Raw genomic sequence first — 24,946 nt, forward strand, 5'->3', positions numbered from 1 at the left:
GTATTGTGGGCGTTGATCCGAAATTCGACCATGGAGTGGTCGGACCATGTCAGGGCAGCAGAAGCTATGTAGGATAAGTCGGGTGAGTTGGTTAGGATGATGTCTAATGTGTGCCCTGCCTGGTGGGTCGGGTCGTTATTTATTACTGTCAGGTTGAGTGCGGCCAGATCAGACAAAAGGGATGTGGCTTCTGCGTTGTCTATAATTTCACTATGTACATTGAAGTCTCAGAGGAGAAAAAAGTTTCTAGAGGAGATTACGTGTGGGGAGATAAGTTCAATGTGGTGGTATTGGTTAGTGGTCCAGGTGGTCGATAGACTAAGGCTCCTTTCCAGCAGATGTTGTGGTGTGTCTTCATATTGAAGATCATTACCTCTAACTGATCGTTACTTATTTGATCTCATATGGAAATAGTAGTAGAGTTTTTATAGACTATGGCTATTCCTCCCCCATCCTGTGTGATCTATCTAATTTTAGTATATGATAGCCCTCAGGGAGGGCGACTGCTATGTCTGGGTTGGAGTGGGGTTTAGTCCACGTCTCTGTTAAGAAACCTACCTCGGGACTATTAGAGGACAGCAGGTTCCATATATTGGCCGCATGTTTAGGGAGGGATCTTACATTGGCCAGGAAGCATTTCCTGTCCATGCCGGTTGATGTGTGGTAAGAAGCAGCGTCTGGGTGTTGATTGGGTTTGGTATTAGCTCTTATGGGGAGGTTGTGGCAGTTTGGTAAGTACATTTCCTGCAAGAGAATGGACCCATCACTTTCTTGGGGATGGGGCAGATAATAGTGGGCATCTCTCTGTTAGTATAGGAGTTTCTGATCGTACGCAGATCTGTACTGGTGTAAGTGAAAGGACCCCTCACCTGTTTGGGCAGAGGGTGGGCAGGATTGGCAGGCGTTCCTGCTCCTGGCGACGTCCAGGCGTGGACGGGCACAGACGGGCTTGCCTTTGGCGCATCTTCGGCACGCCAGCGGCGCGCCCGCTGCGCGCGTCTGCTGCGTGTCTGACTAGGCATGAGTTTATATAGAGTGAAATGCTAGAGCGCAAAGCCTCCGAGGAGATAGAGGGGAAGTGATCACAATTCACTTCCGGTTTTGGGTGTCTCCCTCCAGACAATCGGAACCATCCGTGCTGGACCGGAGAGAATACCGGGTGAGTGTTGAATCGAGCGTGGGCGAACCCAATGTGCAAATAGCAAAAAGAAATACTTTAAAACGTCAGAGCCCTTTACCGGGCGCTCATTAAAAGTGCAGAGTAAAGCAAAGTGAATACAGTTTTCAATTTAAAAACAGAGCAGCAGAATGACTGGCATGTGATTGGCAGCCACTTTGTGTATGCATGTGTTATTTTTTTCCCATGCCTCCTTGTTCGCTGTTGTTGTTTGGCCATGTGACTGGGAGCCATTTTATGCATCCAGTCAGTGTATTTTTGCCCTAGGTTTTCATGTGCTCTTTGTTTCCATGCCTCCTTGCTTGCTGTTGTTGTTTGACCATGTGGCTGATTGCCATTTTGTGCATTCAACCAGTGTGCCTTTGCCATAGGCTTGCATGGATAGATGTGATATCAATGTAATAATATGCTTGAGGATCACTGTAATATATGTTTATTAAGAATATGATTTTGATGAACAGCGCTTATATAGTACATGCATTTTATGCATTTTTGTATTCCACCTTCTTGATTTCTTTTCATCCTCCTATAAAAGCATTGGCAATTATTGATAATTTTTTTTACTGTAAGTTTTTTTAATCTATCTTGCTGAGGTTTGGGTTGGGATAGAGGTACTCAGAGTCAGGAGATGGATGGAAGGGGAGAGCACCTCATTAACAGCTAAAAGAAGGAAGTTATTGATTTCAAAGGGAAACCATGACTCTGAGGCCCAGTACTCAGCTATGTTAAATGAGAGAGGTGAGTTGGTTTGAGAAATGCTGCTAAGTGTGTATGTTCCACTAGTGGCAACATTCAGTAAAACTCTGAGTCCTCTTGTTTTTTGCTCTGCCTCTGAGTCTTCTTGGCACACTCTTCATGAAGCTTACCTTCTTTCTATCCTTCTCTTTGACTCTACAATACAGTTTCTGTTTTACAATCCTCAGTCCTTCTCCTCTCATGCACAAGTGAAAGGCAAAAGCTGAGCTCAAGACTCTTGCTTACCTACCGGACCAGTTCAGACAGGTACCCAAGAGTGACGGACATTCCATGGGGCAATACAGATGCACCACCCAATTTGGAAATACATTATCATTTTTCTTTTAACAATCATATTTTTAGAACTGGGTGGGTTCAATTCACTCCTCCATAATTTAATTCTTTCAAACCTAGAAGACAGAACATTTAGATATCTAGTAATTTGGGTCTCTGAGGTAGAAGGACTGGTTGCAATGCATTAAACCAACTGTGTCATTCTCATTCATTTGTTTCCTTCCACAAAAGATTGATGATGATGAGGATGATGATGATAATGTGCTGCTCATCCCCCTGATGAATATTGTTCTTACGTTGTGTTTGTCTTTGTCACACCCTTCCCCAAATCGATTTTACCGTCCATTCATCAAATCCCTAACCCTCTTCCCCTGGGCTGTCTGATTTTTTTGGAGGTGTGTCTTAATTTACACCAAATAGAACACACACTTGGTAGGGCGGATGTGGTTAAATGTAACACCAATTCATTGTCGGATGTTCTTTTACCTGAGCAATAGTCCACTCCAACCCCCACTTACCCAACCACTCATAAGTAAGAACGTCATTCTTCAGCATCATTATTCAGGCCTTTGTTATGCGTAAATGAAATGCTTAACCTTGTCGACTACAGAGGTTAGACTTCGAGTACATTTTTCCTGAGGATTTCATGACTTTGGCTTTCAAATTCCATGCTCACCATTGCTCAGAATAATTTACTATTGCTAGTTTTTTGTTATGATTTGGTATTTTTTGATGTGTCGTGGTCATAGTAGTCTGTCCTCAGTCTTTGTAAAGCTATAATATAAATGTATATATATGACCCACTAAATCTCAGTTTTTCATTCAATTTAGTTGCCTGTGATCCTTTTGATTAATCCTACAGCTGGAGAGCACCTAGGTGGGAGTGGGACATCGATGTGGTGCCTTTCCTGTTAGCACATTACCACTACTATAAAGAAGGCATCTTGGGAAACCCTCCAGAAAGGCATTGGAAGATTGGCAGAGGGAGCAGCCACTAGCAATCATTTAATCTATTTAGGTAAGAGAACTATGGGGTGAAATCCCCAATGTGTACTGCAGGTAAGATAACCATAAGTAATTGTTTATCTATGTTTCTGTAGACAATATAGGGCATGGAAGCATACCCTCCGAAATGGTATACATTTTGAGAAACATATTTAAAAAACAGGCTGCGCCAAAAAGGCAGCAGTAAAAATTAAAAGTAAAAGCAAATCACAAAAAATGTCAGGCATAAAGTATGATATAAAAAATATTTTACACCTTTATTTGAACAGTCAACAAAAAACCCACCTTCTCCACCCACAAAAGGCCCCCATCTCTCCAAAAAAGCAACCCATCCAAAACCAATTTCCTAAGAAGAAAAAGTTCAAAACACTCTGTCCCATTTCCCTTCCCAACTCTCTACCCACAACAACTGTCCCTCGCACCAAAACAAGAAAATTGAAAAAAAATCTTAGAAGAGGGCATTGTCATTCTGGTCGGGAGCTCTGCTCGATCCTCCCCAAATGACTCTCTGACCGGCTCTCCAAATGGTTTATCCATTGTAGGATGATGCGCTGGAATGAGCAGGAGGGGTAGCCACTGGGAACAGTGGCAGTTAGGGCCCCAGCTGGCAATGACAATGTAATGGCTGGGAAGCTGGAGGCTGTGGCTGGCTTGCTGAACCTGGGCCCAGGTCAGAGGTAGCTAATTCCATCTCTCCTCCTCCAGGGGCACTGGTCCTCTGACTGGATAGTCTCCAGCCTTTGCCGCCACAGCCGGGCAGCTATCTCCTGCCTAGGTGGTGGTAGACCAGCAGGAGTAGCTATATCAGAAGAATAGCAAAAAGACAAATTGTAAACAATACCATGAGTAAAAACTTGATTAAAATTAAATAGTGGGTGGAACAGTAGCAGTACATACTTTGTGTGGAAAAATAAAATACCTCTCACTGATGAGTAAGGCATTTTGCACTATGGAGTACAAGTTGTTGTGCTACATTAATGGAGGAATGCTAGCCAGCGCATCAGGTACTTTGCTACTCTCTGCAGTCTGCAGTTGAGGCAGCTGTAGTGGAAAATGATATTACTTTTATTCCAATGGTCCTGCTCTTCTCCAAATGTCTTTCACATTCTACCCTAACTCCAAAGAGGCAGATAAATAATATAGAAGATACTACACTACACACGTCACATATAAAAGGTGGATATCCTGTATGCCGTAAGTAGAAGGTGGAGAAAACAATGATCTGCATTACAGGGAAAGGAACGGGATATATAGATTGTATTTGGTACGTTCATCACAGAGTATCCCATCATGTACTTTGCTACTCTCTGCAGCTGGGGCAGCTGTAGCGGAAAATTATGTTACTTTAATTCCAATTGTCCTGCTCTTCTCCAAATGCCTTTCACATTCTACCCTGACTCCAAAGAGGCAGATGAATAAATTGGGGAAAATGATGGCCTACACTACAGGGAAAGGAACAGGATATATAGATTGTATTTGACATGTTCGTCACACAGAGCATCTCATATACAAATTGGAAATCAAGGACTTAGTCTCTCTTTAATCACTGGCCTCGCCCTCCATCACAAATTATTTTCAACAAATTAATTCCCTGGACAGTAAAGAAAAAAAGATTGATTTACTCTACTGCAGGGTAATTAGAGGGATTAGCCCGGGTATGTAGAGCTTTTGCTACAGAGTAGTGGGGTGTCACTGATCATCATCATGTGACTAAGCTTTGGCTTATTTAGTCACTGTCGTTGATGAAAGTTGAGAGGGAAACATTTGAGCAAGTGTAAATCTGTTACAGGAAACCATGAAAAATATTTTGAATCACTTTTTCAATTTTTTTGTAGGCTGAGACAGAAGAACTTAGAAAAGAATAAAGCAGTTAACTACTAAGAGGTGACTGAGGGGGTGAAGGGAAACACATCTTGTGTGTTTGGTTTGCAAAGCATTAAAAACTTTGTAAATGCAGCATAAACTTAAGCAGGCACAGATTGCCCTGACAACACTGCAGTCATGAATTGAACAATACTGCAATTAGGTCATGGTTGTTGAAATGCCATGGGTAGGTAGGGGGGTGATGAATGATGATGGGTGGGATACATATCTTACTTGTTTAACAAATACAGTGAGTCAAGGAAGTAGGCCAAACATTAAAATACTCATACTTTGAACCATAGCTTTGATAATCATAAACCCAATTAAGTTAAGTAGGTGAGCAGCATGCCCCTCCTCAGAACATCTCCCTTGTTTTGTTCATCCAAGCAACTGTTCAATCATCCTTTCATTCTTCTATATTCACCCATACCCACCATGATTAAAGCTTTACTTTCTCTAATCCAGTCTTTCACCCAAATGTTTAATCCTCCATATCCATCCATTCAGTATCCACCCTTTCTTTCAACCAACTTTTCACCCATCCATCCATTTACCCAATACCCACCCAAGCATCGTTTTACCAACCCATGCATCCTTTCACTCATATACCATTTTCACGCATCCTTTCTTTATACCTTCTGTTATTTCCCGTTTCCATCAAGTCATCATTTCTAGCATTGATTATGTGAGCTTCTGTGGATTTGCAGATAGAAGAGGCCAAGATCTCACCCACTGTTGTAGCTGCTAAGGAATGGGGGTTTCATTATGTGGCCCTTGTAGCTAGTGAGTATAATAGTAATTGTCTATAAGCAAGCATTGTGATTTGTGACTTACTACTGCCTTTCCTGCCGCTGCTTCTCTCTCTACAAATGACCTTTTCCTTTAGCGGAATTTGAGCCTGCACTGGTGTTCTGTCCATCTAGAAAAGGAATTACACATTTTTGTAGATGCCAGAAATGGCTCCCTATAATGTTTTTAATTAAAAAAATACAACCATAATACATCACTACAGTTCGGTTAGCAGTGTCTTCTATCAAATATCACTCTGGGCATTTTCTTGGTTGACAATGTTAGAAAAGCAATCTAGTCAAACCCACAAAAAACCTTTTGTAATGGAGGGGCAGAGCTATACCCTATGATGATGACTCTCATTGAAGTGAATGAAGGGGTGGAGGTTCAGTGAAATAATATCAAGAGCACAAATATCGTGCAACATAAATATCATGTCAAAAATATCGATCACACACATATCGTTTTGCTATGCATATAAAAGTAAGTACAAAAATATCGAAAAACATTATTTCACACTAATATCGTTAAAAAAGACAACAATATTAATTTTTAATATACATGTATAGGTTAAAATATTAAATATTACATTTTTAATATATAACATACCTATAATGTAAAATACTTACATAAACACACATACATATGTTCATATATGTATGTGTGTATATATATATATATATATATATATATATATATATATATTATATATATATTCCAATGTTATATATATATATATATATATCATAACACTAGTATAAAAATATTGATTCCACCTTATATTAAAATGTTTTTGTTTTTTTAATTTACTAATATAAAACGCATTTATATATATAACATATACACTTAAAAAAACCAAAGGTTACAGGGTCCTTATTGTTAGCAAATTGAGTTAAATAAAACATAAAAAATTCACTGAAAAAAACGAAGGTTACAGGGACGTTATAGTTAGGCTCAGACTTCACTCGTACAAAACCAGTAAAATTCAACAGTTATAGTTACCTGAGCTAACTATAACTTAAGCCCTGCAACGCACTGCAATCCAAGAGGCAATTTTAAAGCTTGATTGCTGGCTGTAGCAGAGTTCCGGATGCCTGCGGACATACCTGAAGTTTAAATCCAACAGTTAGAGAGGGGTGTGTGAATGCACAGTAGGCAGCATGAGCCCTTGTGTGGCTGGAGAGAACAACGTTATTGGGGTATAACATCGCAAGCCATAAGAGTAAGGACAATGAACAGTGCTCATCCATTGAAGTACTATAATTGATCAAGGCATTTGAAGCATATATAGAAGAATAAATGTTGAGTACTGGCATTTAGCCGCACTGATATGGTGGCCGGTGTCTAACAACAACGCTGCAGTCCTTTTTTAAATGCCACTAATGTGAGATCACCAATGAAAATGAAGTATTGATTATTTAATGAACTGAGACGCTGTGCATTCAAAACATATATATTGCACTGAGGAAGGCATTTGGCTGAAACGCGTCTACAATAAATATATGATTTTTCCAAACCTGGCCTGCACTTTTTAGAGCTTTATATTGAATTTGTGAGTCCTACCCTCACATCAGTGAAGGTACCCACTTTTGAGGTCGGCAGCCGCAGGTGGGCTCTGAGCTTTATATTAGGGGTGGGCGGAATTTGCGAAATTCACTTTTGCAAATTCTCGCGAAAATGTTAAAAATCTCCGCAAACACGTGGAAATATCGCAAAGATGCGGAAGTTTTTTTCCCGCCCGTTCGCGGTGTTTTCTGCATGGTCGCGGCTCGCCAACTTACCCATGTGGATGCTCGCGGGCGCGGCCATCTTGTTTTCACTTGTCTCGCGGTGCATGATCGCGAGAAGAAAGACGTGATCGCGCGACAAATGACGTCACTGCGGGCGCGAACTGTCGCGAGACAGCGCAAATGGCTACCAACAATCCAACATCTCATGGAGAACGCAACCGCATCGGTAAAACTTGTCGACGAACGCGGGGATTCAGGTAAGGCGATCGTGCGAACGTGAGAATGTATTATTTTACAGCGCGAGCAAGCAAAAAATTTCCGGTAAAATGCGGATTGCGGAAATTTAGACATTTTCGTGCTCTCCGAGGAACGCGAAAATGTCAATTTCCGCGACCGGAACGGAATTTTAGCCCAGGCCTACTTTATATATCTATACACATAAAACAACAGTAGGGAAAGCGTAGGACAGCTGAGGGGTATCATTTACCTTCCCCACTCCAGTCTGTGCACTAGTAGGGGATGCATTGGACACTGGGGGGGGAATGTAGTATTCTCACTCCGGTCCATGCAACAATGGGGAAAGCGTTGGACACCCGCGGGGTAACATGTACTATTCCCACTCCAGTCTGTGCAACAGCAGGGAAAGCATTGGGTTCCGGAGGGGTAACATTTACTATTCCAGCTCCACTCTGTGCAGCAGTAGAGCGAGAGTAGTTCACTTCAAGCAAATAGCATATTACCAGCTCTATTAATTCACCAAAAATATGTTATTCCTAATATAAAACTATATGTCTTAATTTAGAAACTAATTCAACAAATTACATAATTATTACAATGTTTAATAATTATTATCAAAAACATAACAGCCAACAATTAAAATGTAATTTAAATAAAAAAGAAAATGAAAAAATAGTTTTAATGTATTATTACTTAAATAACTTCTCACCCTATTCTCCTACAACCACAACACAACACACCCACTATATAATATAAACAATTAAATTATTAAATAATTTACAAAATTATCAATAAATTAACTATTTCAATGAAAAATTGTTAATTAGTAATTAATTACCCCATTCCTCTACAAACTAAACAACCCACACCTAAAATAATATTTAAAAACTATGATAATTACAAAACTTACATAATTAATTATCAACCTAACAATTAATGAATGAATAATGTTTTATTGATTAATTATGCTTAATTAATTTCCCACCCTTTGACCCTACAAACCCAACAACCTGCATCTAAAATATATCTTGAAAAATATAATAATTGCACAACTTACATATGTATCAATTAAACAGTTAATAATTAATCAATAATTAATTATTATTTAACTATACCTAATTAACTTCCCACCCTTTACCCCTACAAACCCAATAACCCACACCTACAATATAACTTAAAAATATAATAATTAGCTAATTTACACAATGAATTATCAATTACATAATTAATATTAATTAATACTTAATTAATAATGAATTATTATTAATTAACTTAAGACCCTTTGCCCCTACAAACCCAACAACCCACACCTACAATGTTATTATATCAATTGCGCAATTTACATAATTAATTATCAATCAAATAATAAATATAATTGATTATTAATTAATTAACTCCCCACCCTGTCACCCTGCAAACCTTACAATGTGCAACAACACTATAAATTCCAATTAAGAATGAAATATAGCTTAAATGACAAACTATATTGAAAAACATTAACATCAATTATACATAAAACATATGCAATTTCAATATAACCTAAAATACAAAAAGATAATCAAAAACTGATATTTTTGCAACTATACTTCTGTAAATGATATTAACAGTACAGTTAATCTCCACAAAATTATGAGGACAGGCAAAGGCAGTAACATACTTTTCTAAATCAGATCGCCTATATCAATACTGTCGACTATCATTGAGTTGGCCATACTAATCCTAAAATCTCTATTCCGAATTGCCTTAACATTAACAACATAGGGAACTAAAGCATTTCAATGAATGATCTTTGTTTCTATTCTCATTTCTTAACTCCCTTTATGGGCCAACTCAGTCTCCCTTTTTGTAATGCATAGATGCATACTACACATCACTGTGAGATTGCTTGGGACTGTATGAGCTACATAAAGAAAAGTCACAGAGAATGCTAACTCATTGATATCACTAATGTACCATGGTGGCAGGAGTACAGAGGAGTCTGCAATGGCTTCTTAAATATTCTCAGCCAAGTGAGAACCAGGAGTACGATTAGGTAGTGCCGAGCACTCATGGCCAGGCCTGCCATGTGCTGCCCGCATGGCGGTGAGGTGGTTCTGCATAAAAAACAAGTATTGAAAATGCAATAGGTCTCACCTTTGATTAAGTTAAAGCCATTTGCTTTGCTAATGGTATTGTATAGCAAAGCAAATGGCTTTAAATTAATAAAGGTGAAACCTATGGCATTTTTAAATAACTGTAAATAACAGGTGCTTCGTTTAAGCCACTTGAATATACTCATTCAATTGCTCTTGAAAGGATAAAAAGTAGCGCAAGGATATGTAATTTCACTTGTGACCTAGGTTTTCATTTAAGGGCCTCAAACATGCTACTCGATTGCTAGATACATCTTGTTCACCATTACTAAAGGCCAGCCCTCCTCCTCAGAAGGATGAAAGGATGAGTCGCCGCAGGGAGATTCAAAAGACTGACTTGCACAAGGATCTCAGCAATGAGCGGTTAACCCACGTTGCTACATTAGAGGTGCCATTTGGCGTCCTCCATGCTGAGCAACATGCAGATCCGATATTCCTTCTGCAGCACCTCTGTCCACAGTCCTGCTCTTCAGGCAGCGGCACTAGTTAAACAAGCATTTGCAAAGCAACTGGTCTCACATTTGTGAAAGTTCGAGTTGCTGGCATTTTTCTTACTAATTTTTTTTGTTTGTAGTGGAGTGGATGTATGTGTTGTTTGTGGTGGAATTATGTGGTTTACATTGGAATTCTTAGCTGTGGAATTGTGTGGGGTGGAATTGTGTGGTTTGTAGTGTATTTGTGTAGTGGAATTATGTGGTATGGTGAATAGAAAAGGGTGAGAGCTGTGTAATAAAAATAGAAAGCAAGAATGAGAGGGATAGGTAGTTTGTGTGTGAAGTGGTGAATGAACTGTAGAGTAGAAGAAAAAGTGTGTGAGAAAAAGATAAAGAAGTGGCGAGAAGGTTATAGAGGCACAAAGAGGGTGTGTTTGTGTACGGAGAAGATTCCAAAAGAAGAAGAGGTGAGTGTGTGTTTGCGGTTTGGATTTTTTTGTGCCCACCTCAGATTCAGACACATTCTTCCTGCAAGCCAAACCTGAACTCAACAAGGTATTTTTCTACTAGGCAGTTGTGAGTGGGCGACTGCAATCTTTTCTCACACCAATCAGGTCCTAAGACACCAAGGGGCCGATTCCGATCCTGGAAAAATATTCCCCGTACGAATCGTATCTGGATTTTTTACCGTACGAATCGTACAAGTCCCGTACAAACTGGCAAGTACGATTCGTATGTGAAAAAGTCCATACGAATCGCATTGGGTAAATTCCCCGACACGTCCTCGTGACTGAAAAGGTGTCCGACACGTCCCCGGACATTTTTACGTCGAACCTGAAAACTGAAGTCCGAGCGCGCAAGTACGATTCGTACCGTCCGTTCGATTGTACAACCGTATGGTAAAAAGATCGTCCGGAGCGAACTCCTATAGCAACCATGGAGATGTCCAAACAGGTGCCCGGTACGTGGCGAACACCCCCCCCAGCCCCGCGGAGGGACGCGCTGTACCCCCAGCCCCCCCGTATGTACGCGCCGCCCCCCCAGCCCCCCATATGTACGCACCGTACCCCCCCCAGCCCCCCGTATGTACGTGCCGTCCCCCCCAGCCCCCAGTATGTACGCGCCATCCCCCCCCAGCCCCCCGTATGTACGCGCCATACCCCCAGCCAGCCCCCGTGTGTACGGTGCGGACCCTCACTCCCGTAGGTACGGTGCGGACCCCCACCCCGTTTATGTACGGCGCGTACCCCCACCTGTGTATGTACGGCGCGTACCCCCACCCGTGTATGTACGGCGCATATCCCCACCCGTGTATGTACGGCGTGTACCCCCACCCCCGTAGGTACGGTGTGGGACCCCACCCCCATGTATGTACGGTGCGTACCCCCACTCGTGTATGTACGGCGCGTACCCCCACCCGTGTATGTACGGCGCGTACCCCCACCCGTGTATGTATGGCGCGTACCCCCACCCCCGTAGGTACGGTGCGGACCCCCAGCGTGTAGTGCCGGGGGTCCGCACCGTACCTACGGGGGTGGGGGTACACGCCGTACATACACGGGTAGGGGTATGCACCGTACATACACGGGGGTGGGGGTCCGCACCGTACCTAGGGGGTGGGGGTACGTGCCGTACATACACGGTGGGGGTACGCACCATACATACACGGGTGGGGGTACGCGCCGTACATACACGGGGGTGGGGGTCTGCACCGTACCTACGGGGTTGGGGGTACGTGCCGTACATACACGGGTGGGGGTACGCGCCGTACACACGGGGGGCTGGCTGGGGGATACGGCACGTCCATCCGTGGGGCTGGGGGGGGTACGGCGCATCCATCCGCGGGGTTGGGGGGGTACGGCGCGTCCATCCGCGGGGCTGGGGGGGCGGCGTTTTTTCCGATTCGAACGGAAATGGGGTTTCCGTACAAATCGTACTGCATGTTTGTACGGTCTTTTTCCTGGGTACGAGTCGGACGGAGAAAACGCTCCGACCAACGGTTCGTACCCGGTTTATCCAGGATCGGAATCGGCCCCTAAGGTGTTTTTCTTTTCATAATGAATAAAAGACGTGGTTATTTTAAACATATGTGTGCAGAGACTGCATTTATTTCTGGCTATAATTCCAAACTAGCCACAACAGGTATGTCATGCACGTTATTAATCCTTGTATGGCAGTGTTATTGTAGACGTGTGAGTAGGGAGACTGCATTCTTTTCTCAGATCAAGCCAGCCCCGACAACACCTAGGTGTTTGTCTGTTGAGGACTCCCTGAACTCGCTGCCATTCACTATCTACAGAGCTGCAGGCGGCCTTCGGCTGCCCTAGTGGGCCTGAGCAAGGGCCATGTTTGAGCGCCGAACACTGCAGCGAGCCTGACTCCCAATATGGTAAGGGGACTGAGGCATTGACATCATAGCGCTATGCACTATGTGTACCGCCATGTGGGTGGGACTTTAGTATTCCAACGCAATTTGGCTTGGAGTACTGTTTTACCGTTGTCTCATTCACTTATATAAGCTTTTCAAGAGGCACGTTCTTCCCCAGGCTGCCTAGAACTATAAATGTATGTAAACAGTTGCCAATATTGAAGGTTTTTAGACTTATATGTCAATGCCAAGGTGATGTACTCTCCAGAGCTACATCTTAGATCTTGCACAATGTAGCAGCGTTGCTATAATATGTGCCACAAGGTGCATATCAGCAGACTGCTTACCGACGCTGGTGAAAGTTATTCTATAACGTGCTATGCGCTTCGAAGCTCTGAAGTAGTGCTACACGTTTTCCTGCACCGACTCCTTTCCAGTGGAAAGCATTCCACTTAGGTGTATGAACAGCTTTATTCCATCAGCGATGCAGTGCCAGCAGGTGGGAGCCACCACGCAGGGTTAAATGTAAGGTGCAGCTGCCGGAAAGCTGGCAAGCCCATTAGCACGCACAGGTCAGCACTAGGGTTCCTGCGGACTGCCCTTAATGTGGTGTTTTCCTACACCACAGTGCAATGCTTTGGGCTTTCCTTGCACACTGCTCTCAGTGTTTTGGGTCCTCAACAGAAGGGCCCAGGCCTGCTTTCAACACCAACAAGATACCATAAAAGAAAAAGCTGTTTTTAGGTGGTAGTAACACAGAGGACTCCCGTGAGGAGAAGCAACACGAAGGCTGCAGGTGGGGAATAAAGCATAATAGGGGTGAAGCAACATGGAGGACTGGGGGCAGAATCAACACAGAAGGCACGGGTGGGGGAAGCAATATGGAGGGCGGGTAGGAAGCGGCATGGTCTATGATACCAGCGAGATCACACGCAACCCTTCCATGGCAGCAGTGGGGCATGTTTGCCTTCCAGTCAAATGCAGGGATGTCATGTCATTGCACTATAGCAAAACACACAAGATGGCGGACGGAATGTTGCACATTGGACTATGCCAGCTAAGGTACAATTAAAGAGATCTGATCCAATGACAGCAACAACACTTCCATGGAAAATCCATTGCAACATCAGTTTTTTCTAATTTAACAACTGTAGTTCTGTCCTCACCTTGCCTCCGCTGCGGCTCCTGCAGCCAGGCATTTTCAGATCGTTGTCTTTTCACCACCCAGCTCTGCCGATCTCTCTCGCACATAAAAAGCCAGCTAGGAAGTAAGTTCAAATTGCCCACTCATGTGGAATCGGAAATGGTGCACCGGTAAGCCGTGGTGCTGAGTGTAACAGGGGGCGTATACCATTAAAATAGGGACATTGCTATGGTCTTTAGGTGGCTAAGACTTCTGAATCCAATTTGCTCCAGCCGTAGAGCTTCGTACAGAATAGTGTAGCGATGGCATCGAGTGTTGTATGAACTTGTCTAGGTCAAAGAAAGTGAGCATGCCCATTGTTCAAAAAAGCACCCTCTCTAGGACTTCGCTAAAAGTATACAAACTGTTAGACATTTTAGAAGATGTACTCCCGAGAGGAGCGAGAGGCAACCATGTTTGAATGATCTTTGGAATTTAGAGCAACATACATTCCTGTGAGGAGCCAAGTCGGAGAAAGATTAATGTAGGCAATAGTGAGAGACTATACGGGGCAGATTACAAGCCCTGTACGCCACATTTGCGCCGCCGTTGCGTCACTTTTGTGATGTAGTGGCGGCGCAAAGCCATCGCCATGCTGCGGGGTACTTACAACATGACGCATCTAGGGAGATGCGTCACGTTGTAAAGCCCTGCGCCACATGTGGGTGTTCTGGCGCAGGGGGGGGGCGTTCCGGCGCAGGAACGCCTCCTAAAAGTGGCTGAGTGAAATCTACAAGATTTTACAGCCATGCTGCGTCAAAACCCTGCGCCTGCTTGAAGCAGGCGTAAGGATTGACGCAGCATGTTAGGCATAGGGGCACCCCGAGCCTTGCTGGAGCTGCGTCGCACTTGCGACGCGACTCCAGCAATGCGTCACCTTTACACCTTTACAGCAGCAGATGCGTCACGCATCTGTCTATTCTTGCCCCCATGGTGCGCCACATTGTAAATGCGGCGCAACCATGGTGGCGCAAGAGGTGTCTGCCATGACGCCAGTTATTGTAAATCCAGCTTTAGAAAACGGCCCGTACAGACGGTATCCTGGTGCCCCACCCGGGCGTTCCCCAGTCTGGGTGAAGAATGTGGAGACCTTGAGGCAAGCAGCACTGAGCAGGGGGCGAAAGAGCACAGAAAGCGCGGGGGCCATAAAGCGGGCCCCGGGCTGAGCCTTCCCAAAATGTTTTTAAAAAACTAAATAAGAAATAACATTGTGCAAAGCATGTGCCAGAAGCTCGGCAGCCGTGAAAAGGACGTTGTGTTGAGCTTCCCTAAAAGTTTAAATAAATAAAAATAACATGGCGCGAAGCTTGTGAATGAATTAAAAGAACAGAATATCATCATTCTGCTGAAAAAGTTATTGTGATAGAAATTAACCATAACAATCGATCGATTGACGGGGAGGAATACTAATGACTAGAATCTGAAAATGAGGAGGGTTCCTTTAGATTTCAGTAATCTTACCAGCTAGGGAGACAGAGATCAAAGTAATCAGTCCTCCCTTAGTCCGGCCTCTATCAGAAGAAATGGAAAGGATGGCAAAAGAGATCTACCCATTTATAAAAGTGGTTTAGGGGGCCCAGATCTCCTGAAGACATATGATTTTACTTTCACTGATCATATTAAGCTATGAGGAGTCAGATAGTTTACTATTCAGTTCAGCCCCATTCCGAGATATTAATTTGCATACATGGGCGTAGGGGGTCTGAGAAACATCACAAGAAAAGTTATTAGAATCATAATTGATTGATTGATTTGTTTTTTAAATTTGTAAAGAGCAAACTAATGCCCAAAGGCGTATTTGAAAGAAAGTTAGATGAAAAGAAAAGAGTAAAAACAAAGAAGCTAAATAGCCATGTTTTAAGTGCCTTCCGAAATCGAAGCAGTCCTGTGGCCTTTTGTTTATGAGCTGGGGAAGAGAGATCCGAAGTTTGGAAGAGGAGATGAGAAAGCTTCTACCATCCCAATTGGCCAGTCTGACTTTTGGGACCAGTGCAAGTTTGGCGGTAGAGGAACGAAGAGATCTTGTGGAGGCATACCAACTGAAACGGTGTTTTAGATAATCAAGCCCAGAGTAGAGTCTAGAAGAGCTTTCTTATCAACGAGAGAAGTAAGGGCACATTATCAAGCACGGCGTTAAAATTATCGCCGCTTTAGTAGCAGAAAACTGCAGCTAAAGCGGCGATAATGGGCTTGATAATATGCCCTTGAGAATTCCAGTAGAAGCCCATGTTGACACCAGAACATGGGCTTCTATGGGAATTCTCACGGGCATATTATCAAGCCCATTATCGCCGCATTAGCGGCAGTTATCTGCCGCTACAGCGGCGATAATTTTAACGCCGTTTCTTGATAATAGGCCCCTAAGTTCTTGGTTCATGGCCTGTGTTTTAGATAAGAAAAATAAAGAATATTTCGAACAAACCAGAACTTAATTGGATTAATATTTCAGAACACTAATTATGTGGTGCACTCCACAAACATTGCCTGAACTTTTCTGACCTTTTAGGCGTCGCTCCTTTTGAAACAGCGGGTGCAGTGATTGTGCGCGCAACATGTTTGCTCTTTTATATTGGACTTTAAATGAACTGCTGTGCTGATAAGGAGGGAGGTGAGATCTGGTTCTGGCTCGCAGTTTCTTTGTATTGTATGTTAAAAATGTATAATAAAGTGTTGTAAGCATTTTTGTTACCTTATATATTTGAATGCACAGCAAATGTGACAACATACAAATAAGATTTACAGGCCTGTTGACAAAAAGGGCATCTATAAAAGAATACAAGGGGAATTGGTGTGAAAACGTTTTGTTCCATGGGAGGGACAAACTGACCCTGGGCAGCCTAAAACCAATAAAGCCAGCAGATAGAAAGGCAGGAAATGTGAGAAAGAAACCAAAATGCCAAAGGTAAACAACAGGCAGAATGCAATTCCCAGGGAAGATTTCTGAATGTGCCCAAGATTGTTTAGTGTCTGGTAGGCTTTGACCTAAAAAATACCCCAATCACTTTGTGAGCATTAGAGAGACACTAATTAAGAAGAATCAACCTATTCTTGGTCCATGTGCCGAGAAGAAAGTGAAAGTAATGCCAGCCCTGGGCTGTCCAATTAAGAGGCAGCAAAGAAGAAGTGATACTGAAGCCAACAAATGGTAAGCAATGCGCGGTCTCCAAGCTCTTTTTGTAAACAATATTGTTTTGCAAGAGAGAATGCATGGCTCACGCAGGCTCAACCCTAAAACTCATCCAGGTATAGTTCTAGTTAGCCATAACTGCCTCATCTTTATATTTTTTTGATCTCTTATATTTTTGTTTTGCCTGTAAATTAATATTTATAGCCGTCTGAACCTAAGTTGTTTTGTGTTAATGAAAAGAACGAAGTCACATGGAAACAGTAAATTGCCAAGGATCACACACTGCAGTAATCTGGGGAAGGTGAAGCTGGGATTAAAGCACAAGTGTGTTGGAGTCACAATGGACAGAGACAGCACCTCTTCTCCAAGGGAGGGCATGTGATGTGGAGCCAGCAGACTGAGGGCGCCTGCTATGAGGGAGCCATGTTTACATAGATTTCTGCTGAAAAGAGTTGAGAAAGCATCACCTGGCTTCTGTGGAGGGTTAGCGCATCCGCGACCCCAACCCTTGTACGAACGAAACAGCCCAGCATTTTTGTTGTGAATTTACCAACCACAAGGAGTGTGCTGAGTAACAGAGGCAGAGGCAAGCCCTTCACAAAAACGCCCCTCTCAGCTATGGGAATATTCGAAGGGAGGGCATTGAAGGAGTCTCCAAGACGATGACTCATGTGTTAGGAAAGTGGAGGCTCCAGATCGGATCTGTGACATCACCCCTCTAGCTGCTGAGCACATTATACTGGTATAAATGACAGAGGGGGGAGTGTAGATGTTCAGCAGGACCTTACAGAGGTTAACTTGTTCCTACATAATTTTACTTTGGAGTTAGCCACATTGCACTTTTCCGCCATGGATTTAGGACACCCCTGTCACAAAAAAGAAGAAGTGGTCAGTCTTTACCAATGTATTAATTATAATAATAAAGTGCCATTTATATAGCTACTACTCAGAAAAGTTATGTAACACATGAATGCATTCGATTTTGCTTAAACTTCTATTCGATGACCGGGCCTTTGCAGACTCTTAAAACTACAGCAAATGGCGGGTATTTCTTCTCTTGGAAAGGTGACAACCGTACTCTGCACCTGCAGTGTGTCTCTGAGTGCACAACTCGTGATGCAGTGTGCATTGGAAATGGGATTTTGCATATCATTAATCATTCTTGCCATTTGGAATATGATGGCCTAACTGATGAAAAAATGCCTCACCCACTTTTGATACAAACTTTTTATAAGTGTTGGAAGAATTGCAGCGCACCTTAGAACATATGTTGCACATTTCCAAAGTAGAAAACAGAGAAAATTCTAACATTCTACAGTTCCTCATCTAGCAGTAAGGTGTCCAGTTTTGGTCAGCATTTAGTGCAGAATGGTAGTACCTATTTTTTTTTAATTTAAACTCGGCGATTAGAATAGAAACAATTAATGATGTAACACGCAAGGCAACTGTTATAATTAAAGAAATGGAAAGTATTTTTGTATAAAATTGCATACTGTTTTTAGATGGTGATTTCTAACACACTCTTTCTCCTCTTCTCAGGATTCTTCAGATTGAAGTGAAATGGTATTACTAGCTCTTATAATTTTACCTCCTGCTTTTGAAGGAGAAATAAAAGAAATACATTTTTGCTGGACATAAAACTGTGCACATTGTTTGCACGTGGCTACGAGTTGATTTCAGGGGATGGTTCTGGTGCACATAAATAAAACTACATGACAGGGCACATGTGGAAGTGCTCAGCGCACTTTCATGCTTGGAACTCATAGTAGTGGGCTCAAGGTTACTTCAACGTCCACTAGATAAATGACATGTGCAGCCGGGAAAAAAATATATTCGTGGCAACTTCTCTAAAAAATTAAGAGATGACGCATGAACTGACCTGCATTAAAAGAGTTACATTTTTATCAGAAAGGGAAGCGGGCAGAGTAAGGTAGGATGTCATAACAGGCTTATTAGCCTGATTATGGGAGCCGTCCGGTTATGAGAGCGGTGTGCATTGTGTCCATTTAGAGGAAATGGGCAATATAGCAGGGTTTTGGCGTGCTTAATTGAATATGAGTTTGTTCAAACATATTCCTAGATTTTATTTTTATTAAGATTAAAATATAGCCTGTGTACTATCTTTCTCAAGCCATGTACATAAGCTGAATTGGCACAAGTATCCGGCATTGTTAGTATGATCGTAATGAGGTGTTCCACTGACATAGTCAAGCGTGAGACTGGTTATGTGCTGCTGAGTCAAAGGCAGGATAAAATCAAAAAAGATTATCCTAAGGGACAATTCAAGTAACCAATAAAAAGCCAATAGGTGGGGTGAAAACCCATACAGAGATTACAGCATGTCTTGCAGCAGCGCATGTGCGCTGCCTTGGCTTGACCTAAATAGGGCGATAGAGCCGACCCCAAATGCTGCCGCCCTATCTCCCTGATCAACTCTGCAATAAAGATACTTGGTAGAGTTCTTTTAGATCAGTTGGAGGTTTGGGCTAATGAAAAGCGTATTCTTTATGACGTACAATATGGTTTTAGACATGGCCTGGGTTCCACAGAACAATGCCTAAGCCTCCACCTTATAATAGATAAGTATACTAATGTTAAAAATGGATCCCAATATCTTACCTTTATGAATTTGAGTTCAGCATTCAACTGTGTAAACCAAGCAAAAGTGTGGACCAGGTTCAATCAATCAATCAATCATTGTATTTATAAAGCACACTACTTACCCGTGAGGGTCTCAAGGCGCTGAGGGGAGGGGGTGCTGCTACGGCTCGAAGAGCCAGGTCTTGAAGAGTCTTCTGAAGGTGAGCAGGTCTTGGGTCTGCTGTAGGTGGGTGGGGAGGGTGTTCCAGGTCTTGGCGGCGAGGAAGGAGAAGGATCTGCCGCCGCCGGTCGTTCGTTGGATGCGGGGGACAGCAGCGAGGGCACGGCTGGCGGACCGGAGCTGGTGGGTGGGGGTGTAGAAGCTGAGTCGGCCGTTGAGGTAGGCTGGTCCGGTGTTGTGGAGGGCTTTGTGTGCGTGGGTGAGTAGCTTGAAGGTGATCCTCTGTTCGACGGGGAGACAGTGTAGTTCTCTCAGGTGGGGGGTGATGTGGTTGCGGCGAGAGACTTTGAGGATCAGTCGAGCTGAGGTGTTTTGGATGCGTTGCAGTCGTCGCAGATGTTTGGTCGGGATACCTGCGTAGATTGTGTTGCCATAGTCCAGCCTGCTGCTGACGAGGGCCTGGGTCACAGTTCTTCTTCTTTTGGTGGGGATCCACTTGTAGATCCTGCGGAGCATGCGGAGGATGTTGTAGCAGGAGGAGGAGACGGCGTTGACCTGCTTTGACATGGAGAGGGAGGAGTCGAGGATGATTCCCAGGTTGCGTGCGTGGTCGGTGGGTGTCGGTGCTGTTCCTAGCTTGGTTGGCCACCAGGAGTCGTCCCAAGCTGAGGGGGTGGATCCGAGGATGAGGACCTCCATCTTGTCCGAGTTCAGCTTCAGTCGGCTGCTCCTCATCCATACGGTGACGGCCTTCATTCCCTCGTGGAGGTTGGTTTTGGCGGTGTGCAGGTCCTTGGTGAGGGAGAGGATCAGCTGGGTGTCGTCGGCGTAGGAGATGATGTTGAGATCGTGTTGGCGGGTGACCTGGGCGAGGGGGGCCATGTAGACGTTGAACAGCATCGGGCTGAGGGAAGAGCCCTGGGGTACGCTGCAGATGATGTCGGTGGCTTCGGAGCGGAAGGGGGGGAGGCGGACGCTCTGGGTTCTCCCAGAGAGGAAGGATGTGGTCCAGTCCAGGGCCTTCTCTTGGATTCCGGCATCTTGGAGGCGTGTTTTTAGTGTGGGGTGGCAGACCGTGTCGAAAGCGGCTGACAGGTCCAGGAGGATGAGGGCTGATGTCTCGCCGGTGTTGTCTGTGGCGGCGATGAGGGCTGTCTTGGTGCTGTGGTTTCTTCGGAACCCGGACTGGGATGGGTCTAGGATGTTGTTGTCCTTGAGGTAGCGGGTCAGTTGCGTGTTGACGACTTTCTCGATGACCTTCGCCGGGAACGGGAGCAGGGAGATGGGCCGGAAGTTCTTGAGGTCCTTGGGGTCCGCCTTGGACTTCTTGAGAAGGGCGTTGATCTCGGCGTGCTTCCAGCTTTCCGGAAATGTGGCTGTCTCGAGGGAGACGTTGATTACTTTCCGAAGTTGGGGTGCGATGGCTGCGTCTGCTTTGTTGAATATGTGGTGTGGGCAGGGGTCTGACGGTGATCCTGAGTGGATGGAGTTCATGATCTTGCGTGTTTCGTCGTCGTTGACGTTGGTCCAGGAGGTCAGGCGGTTGATGCAGGTGGTGTTCGACGGGGGGGTGGGGTCTGGCACTGTCGGTGCGGTCGTGGTGTTGAAGTTGTCATGGATGTCAGCGATCTTGCGGTGGAAGAAGGTGGCCAGTGAGCCACACAGTTCTTGTGAGGGCGGGATGTCATTGGCGTTGGCGCTGGGGTTGAAGAGTTCCTTGATGATGCTGAAGAGTTCTTTGCTGTCGTGCGCGTTTTTGTCCAGACGGGCATTGAAAGACGATCTCTTTGCTGATCTGATGAGGGGGTGATGTCTGCGGGTGGCGTCCTTGTGGGCTGAGTAGCTGTCCGATGCTCGTTCGTGGAGCCATTTCTTCTCAAGTTTCTGGCATGTTCGTTTGGAGGTCTGGAGCTCTTCGGTGAAACAGGCGGCTTTCTTGCTGGTGCGGCTGTTGGATGGTTTCTTGAGCGGGGCGAGGGTTTTGGCGCACTCGTCGATCCATTGTCTGAAGTTGCGGGTGGCGGTGTCTGGGTACATTTAACATACCTATAACTTAAGAATTTGTAATGTTTGTGTATTTTAAGTTTTTTTGTAAAGGAAGAATAAATAAATCTTTCCTAACTATCACAAAGGTTTAACCTTTGTTTTTTTCATTGAATTTCAATAGTTTTTTATTTTAATAAAACAAAATTTAAAATCGTAGAGTTTACTGTTGTCGAGTGGAGTGTCATTAAGTGGAGTGTAGTACAGTAGAGTGGAAGAGAGTGCCTTACAGTATACCATCATAGGGCATAGTGTAGAGTGGAGTAGGGTGGAGTGGAGTAAAGTGGAATGTGAGACAGTGGAGTGGCATACAGCGGAATATTGTACAGTGAAATGGTGTACAGTGAAGTGGCATAGAGTAGAGTGTTATACAGCGGAGTGGGGTACAATTGAGTGGGGTAGTGTGAAGTGGTGTGGTGTGGTGTGGAGTGGAATAGAGTGGAGTATCATAGAGTGTTGTAGAGTAGAGTGGAGTGGAGAAGAGTGAAGTGACGTAGCGTACAGCAGAGTAAATTGTTATATAGTGTAGTGGCATGTTGCATAGTACAGTGGCGTGCAGTGGACTAGAATGGAGAGGTATAGCGTTGAGTTGAGTGGCATACAATGTAATTGTGTAGAATGGAATGGCGTATAGTGGAGTGGTGTAAAGTGGAGTGGCATAGAGTCAAGTGGCATAGAGTTGAGTGGGGTAGAGTGGAATAGCCTACAGTGGAGTGTTGTAGAGTCAAGTGCCATAGAGTGGAGTGCCATACAGTAGAACAGCGTACAGTAGTCTGGTGAAGAGTGGAGTGGTGTAGAGTGTAGTGTGATAGAGTGTCATAGTGTACATTGGAGTAGCGTAGAGTGCAGTAGCATAGAGTGGAGCAGCTTACAGCGAAGTGAGTTACAGTGTAGTGGCATAGAGTACACTGGCCTAGAGTGGAGTTGTGTAGAGTGGAATAGCGTATAATGAAGTGGCATACAGTGGAGTGGCATACGGTGGAATAGTGTATAGTTTAGTTGCGTAGAGTGGAGTAGCACAGAGTGGAATGGTGTAGACTGAATTAGTGTTCAGTGTAGTGGCGAACAGTGGAGTGGCATAGACTGGAGTGGCATGCAGTGAATTTGCTGCAAGTAAGGCCCTGTGGCCAATCCCACGCCACGCACATCGAAAGGTCTTGTGTGGTGTGGGGTTGGCTGCCTCTGGGGTGAGTTGGTTGCAAGAACTGGCCACAGGCCAGGCCTTGTGACCAACCCTCTGCCGTGCATGACCAAAGGCAATGCACGGCGGGGGTTGGCTTTACGCATGGTAACAAAATATTACTTTACATAAAAAAGCAAAACTAGGAATTCACAGAAAATAAACAAAGGTTAAAATGATGCTGTAGTCATTTTTTGTGTGTGAAAATTACAGAAAAAACAAAGGTTAAAGTGACATTATTGTTCGAATGCCACCGCACTAAATGCCAATGCACTTTATGCCTCTGCACTGTACTTTGCACCACTGCACTCAATGGCACTCTATTCGATCCTGCACCATTGAACTCTATGCCTCTGCACAACTGCATTCTATAGGACAGCACTATGCACCACTCTACTGTGCACCGCTCTAATGTGTGCCACTGTACTCTACAACACCCCACTTGATGCCACTTTATTCTACACCACTCTACTCTACCCCACTTCACTCTAACACTCTTTACTCTACCCACTTCACTCTACTCAACTGTACTGTATGCCACTGCACTCCATGCCGCTGAAGTCTACGCCGCTATACTCTTCTCTTCACCACTCTACTCTATGCCACTGCACTCTTTTCCACTGCACTCTATGCCACTCTACTCTACTCCTCACCACTCTACTCTGGTCCACTGCACTCTATGCCACTGCACTCCATACCAGTGCACTCTACACCACTGCACTCTTCTCCATTGCACTGTTCTCTGCACAACTCTGTACTACTGCTCTCATTATGCCACTCTACTGTATTATGCACCACTATGCTGCATGTGACTGCACTGAACACTACTGCACTCTATACCACTCTCCTATTCTTCACACCACTCTATTGTACATCACTGCACTTTAGCCCACTGTACTCGACTTGGCAGCCCTGCACTCTGTGCAACTCTATTATAGTCTGCACCACTAGACTCTATGCCACTGCACTCTACACCAATGCACTCTACTCTGTACCATTGCGCACAACTGTTTTCTACTCTGCTCTGTACCACTCTACTCTATGGCACTCGACTCTACTGTGCTCCACTCTACTGTACATCACTGCACTCTACGCCACTTTGCTCTTCTTTACACCACCCTAATTTACGCCACTGCACCCTATGCCACTGTAGTCGACTCAGCACCACTGCACCCTACACCACTCTACTTTAGACTACGTCACAGTACTCTACGCCACTGCACTTTATACCATTGCACTACACACCACTGCACTCTATCCAGCCTCACTCTGCACCACTACACTGCACGTCACTCTACTCTGCTCTACACCATTGCAGTCTATGCTACTGCACTCTGCATCACGGCACTCTGAGCCATTTTACTCTACACCATTCTACTGTGCACCACTGAACTGTATGCCACTGCACTCTACAGCTTTCCACTCTACACCACTGCACTCTATGCCACTCTACTCTACATTGCGCCACTCTACTCTATTCACTACAGTCTATTCCATGGCACTGTACGCCACTGCACTGTACACCACTCTATTTTATCCTACTGCACTCTACTCCACTATACTGTACTCTGCACCACTGCACTCTATGCCACTGCACTCTACACAACTCTACTCTTACTCTGCACCGTTCTACTACATTTACATTGCACTCTACGCCACTCTACTCTACCCTGCACCAGTATACTGTACCCCACCGGACTCTACACCACTGTATTTTACTCTGCACCACTTTACTGTATGCCGGTGCACTCTACTTTTCTCTGCACCAATGCACTCTGTCCCATTGCACTCTACTCCACTGCACTCTACACAACAGCACTCTGCCACTCTAATGTGCACCACTCTACTGTACGCCACTGTATTCTATAATGCTTTACTTTACGCCACT

This window comes from Triturus cristatus, chromosome 10 (assembly GCF_964204655.1).
Source record: "Triturus cristatus chromosome 10, aTriCri1.1, whole genome shotgun sequence".
In the NCBI taxonomy this organism is placed as follows: domain Eukaryota; kingdom Metazoa; phylum Chordata; class Amphibia; order Caudata; family Salamandridae; genus Triturus; species Triturus cristatus.